The following is a 4,368-nucleotide window of genomic DNA, read 5'->3' as shown; positions in this document are numbered from 1 at the left end:
TATTTTCTTTTTATTGATGAAGCTGATCAAGTGTCAATCAATACAGTACACTCATTATTCTGTTCAGATCTTCCTGGGTTAATGATGTACTCTGTCTTTGTAAATCACCCATGATTAAAGGATAACAACATTTAATTTCTCTCTCTCTCCCCTTTCTCTCTTCTGTCTATCCTACTAATACAGGTTTCAATGTTTCAATGAGTGTTGTACTGATCCTAATGTCATTGGTATTGGTTACAACACCGTCATTCTTAAGTGCTATCATCAACTGAAAAGTTTATCAGCTACAGCAGAATATAACTTTGACTTAAAGCCAGCTCCAAAAATACGTAAATAAAAATAAATATAATTAAAAGAATTAGACAATATTATCACTACATTCTACTTATATTAACTATTACATGTACATACATGTAACTACATATATTTTATTTATTTATTTAATTTTTTATTACTTTAAATTAATGCTCTACTATTGCCTGAGGGCTTTATCCTCACATGCAGTAGCTCTTTATCTTTCAATGCTCCTTGCTCCACTGTATGCTACAAGTGTTCACACTTTGTTTTGTTCCACATTTCACTGAAAGAATGCAATTAAGAAATGCCTTAGGAACAAACACCATCAGTCATTGTGATCAAAGAATAATTATAAATAATGGTTGTAAATTTTGTGGCAATTTTTAAATTGAAATACATGCACATGTATGTATGTAACAATAAAATACAGAATACCATATAGCCACAAAGTTTTGAGGCAATAAACTGTCACGAATCAGACCACAAGTCTTTTTTTGCAAATTAACTTTTGTGGTTCTTATTTTAAAGCACACCTGTTTATAGGCAATACGGATAATTTTACGGAATTAACTTTTGCAGATACGAAAATTCCACAAAAACAACAAAAATTGTACCCTCAAAATTAAGTGGCTATACAGTAGATTTTAAGGCAAATTTATGAAATGTACATACATGTACATGTATATGTCCTTCAAAAATCTTGCTTTGTACAGTATATTGTTTAAGCATCTACTCTAGTGAAGGAATAATTGTTGCCCCATTGGGTTGTGAATCTCTTGCTTCTAAAGCTAATCATTAATGTACATGTAGATTTTGTTATTTTTATTACTAGACGAATGTAAAACATTAAGGGGCTTAGCCCCCTAGCCACGCTATATTTCAAAGGTTATATGGTATAGAGTTACATTATTGTACATGTACAATATACATGAGTAAATACAGTAGTTTGTAATGAAGTCATCATGCTTGGAAATACAAATTTTCTTTATCAGTTTATCACATTCTGCAGCAAAAAAGTTGTGTTGGAAGCCAGAGACAGTAACTGCAGTCATAGGTTATGTCCGCAGTAGTTGTCGAGGCTTTACAAGCTCACAACTGTGGCATATCTGCCTTCTTAATCTTCCTTGTTGTATTTGGAAAGTAGTAGAGACTTCTCTTGCATTCTTGCTGACTCAAGTGAGTGACTTGTAACTTATAAGGTCAAGAACATTAAGAACAATGAAGAATTGATAGCTAGCGCCATTTTATTTCACTGTGACCACACCCGTTTTCAAAGAAGATTAAGATTAGGTTATTAAAATAGGAAAATTTTTCATACGGATAAATAGGGGTGACGTACGTGTACAAACAAACATACTCTACTCGAACTAAAGTCTATTCACTTTCACCTGACCCCTGGCTTTTTTAACGACCTGGGGGCGAAGCCCCCAGGTCGTTCCTATAATTGATTCACCGTCGCGCTATCTATATATATATATATATTTGTATGTCCACACTTACATTTCTTCTATACATGTTGTATTGGAGAAATAACAAAATTCATAAGCCTTAGCAACCACCCGCCCACGCTCCTTTACGTAAGTGGGTGTGGTCACGGCAAGCAAAATGGCGGCTTACATATATGACAAAGTTATAAGCTTTCTAACAGCAAGAGAACATAGAGATACAGTCTCAAGACCTTTCTTGAAGCATTAGAAGGTAGAGAGAACCTCTATAAGTTTTATTAAGAACCCAGTTGTACTTGTAAGGTGGTGAAATCAATTATAGGAATATTTTTTACACTGTTACGCTTGTTTCAATTAATAAATAACTACGTCACATCCGCATTCTTTACGTGTTTGTGGTTTTGGAATTGTTTTTGTTGCACGGAAGGGATGCAGATAAGTAGCAGCTGAATTTATTCTGGCTGTTCTAGCTGCATAATTGTGGTCAAAGGTATGTCATTGAGTTTATACAGGGACATCCAAAAAAGGCTAAGGCCTTATCATTTTGACTCGATCTTTTATCTAAATGACGGGAAGGACCTAGCGATTCTAATGGTGCAAACAAAATTTCTAAATTCCATGTTTATCAAAAGTTATAACAAAAAATCAATAGGTCAGGTGAAACTGAATGGACTTTAGTGGGCTTCGCCCCATTACAAGCTTGTTCACTGTTCAATGCACATCTCGTTTTGTTAACAATGTTGCATTAATTTTTAATAGCAATAGCTGCATATATTAGCATTTTGTGTTAGGCCACAAAATTTACAAAAACTTCATAAAAGTTTTGTGTGTGCAATTTGCTAATTTATTTTGTTATTTTTTTTCTTTTTTCATTTTTGCAGCTATAACTGTTCTTCAATGTAATCTAAACTTATCTCAAGGCAGTGCTCCATACACTGTTGCTGTTAGTATTAATTGCAATAGAGAAGCTACCACTAACTGTTCAATAGCCAGCCTACCATCTCACCAATGTATAAGTCATTACTGACGATTAATATTAATAATGATTAATTGGCATAGGCACACTAACCATCACTCCGTGATACATATTGATGTCCTTATGCTGTGTAGAAAGTTTGAGCTAATTTCAACTTTAATTTTCCAAGTTACAGCCATTTTAAAAAATGCCAAAAATTCTAAGAAAAACGTAAGGCTATAGCTCATAGTTTTCCCAAAAAATGGCTCCGAAATTAGCCCAATTTTTTAATTACTATTTCAGATACATATTGATGTCCTTATGTTGTGTAGGAAGTTTGAGCTCATTCTGACTTCAATTTTCCAAGTTACTGCCATTTTTTAGAAATGCCAAAAATTCTGACAAATACCCAAGGCTATATACCTAAAAAATGGCTCCAAAATTAGCCCAAATTTTTATTACCATTTCAGATACATATTGATGTCCTTATGCTGTGTAGAAAGTTTGAGCCGAATCTGACTTCAATTTTCCAAGTTACAGCCGGCCATTTTTAAAAGACGCCAAAATTTGGAAAAATACCCAAGGCTTATAGCCCATGGTTTTTTTCAAAAAATGGCTCAAAAATCACCCCAAATTTTTATTTAAATTTTTTTATACATACAGATGTCCTTGTGCTGTGTAGAAAGTTTGAACTGGTTCCGACTTCAATTTTCCAAGTTGTGGCCATTTTAAAAACGCCAAAATTCACAAAAATACCCATGGTTTTTTTCAAAAATAGCTCTAAAATCATCAGCCCCAATTTTATATTACGTTTTCTAAGACATATTGATGTCCTTATGCTGTGTAGAAAGTTTGAGCTAATTCCAACTTCAATTTTTTGAGTTACAGCCATTCTTTGAAAGACATGTTTTACTTGATCTTATTATGTGTCTTTCTAGTCTCAATTTTCTCCCTCCCTTCTTCAGGTAATGGTTCATATATCTGTTCAGATTAGAGGCTCATGATCAATATGGCTACACATGCTTCATTGTATCAGTGTTCACTGTTCAACCAAGTAGGTCATTGTAGAGCTAATCCAGTAGACTAGCATAGGGTCTTTAAATTTTTTAAGAATTAATTATAAGTGCTACATAATTAAATCCCCAGATATATCAAGAATGCTAAAATTAGCATATACAACAGTAGATACTTCAGCTACATGTATTTAGCTCAAAATTAATAGTAATAATTAATTGTTCCTATATACTGTTACTTTAACAAGTAATCATTATACGCATTGATGTACATACATACACATGTATATGTACTTATACATGCATATTATGTTCATAACAATACAATATACACTTCAATGTAATTCACTTTGCTTTTTGTCCCTATCACACTTTCATCTTTCTCTCTCTCTCTCTCTCTCTCTCCCTTTTAGTTGACAGAATATGTTGTCCTGTAATATTAAGGAACAGTGCAAGACTATTAGTATTTAACTCTACCAATACATCTAGCACCAGCATTCAATCATCATCTAATGGAGTTAGAATGGTGACATTCAGTACTGATATCAGCTCTGGGAACTGTTCATTAACTGAAGGATTTAGGTAAGGGAGAGAGAGAGAGAGAGAGCTAGAGAAGCTAATATGCTAGCTGGAGTGAGACCCGGAGAGCTTAATAATT

General features: G+C 33.5%; 1 long non-coding RNA gene across 1 annotated transcript; it reads left to right on the top strand.

Moving 5' to 3' along the window:
• The first annotated feature begins 211 nt into the window (after positions 1-211).
• Positions 212-4,289, top strand: LOC109590585 (uncharacterized). The gene is made up of 4 exons (XR_002189400.1): positions 212-329; positions 2,624-2,752; positions 3,663-3,751; positions 4,124-4,289. It is a non-coding gene; the product is annotated as an uncharacterized LOC109590585 (long non-coding RNA).
• The last annotated feature ends 79 nt before the right edge of the window (positions 4,290-4,368 follow it).

Source organism: Amphimedon queenslandica, unplaced genomic scaffold (genome assembly GCF_000090795.2).
Source record: "Amphimedon queenslandica unplaced genomic scaffold, v1.1 AMPQUscaffold_9819_Cont17973, whole genome shotgun sequence".
NCBI lineage: Eukaryota > Metazoa > Porifera > Demospongiae > Haplosclerida > Niphatidae > Amphimedon > Amphimedon queenslandica.
Note: the sequence above shows the minus strand (reverse complement) of the source record. Positions and strands in the feature narration are given on the sequence as shown.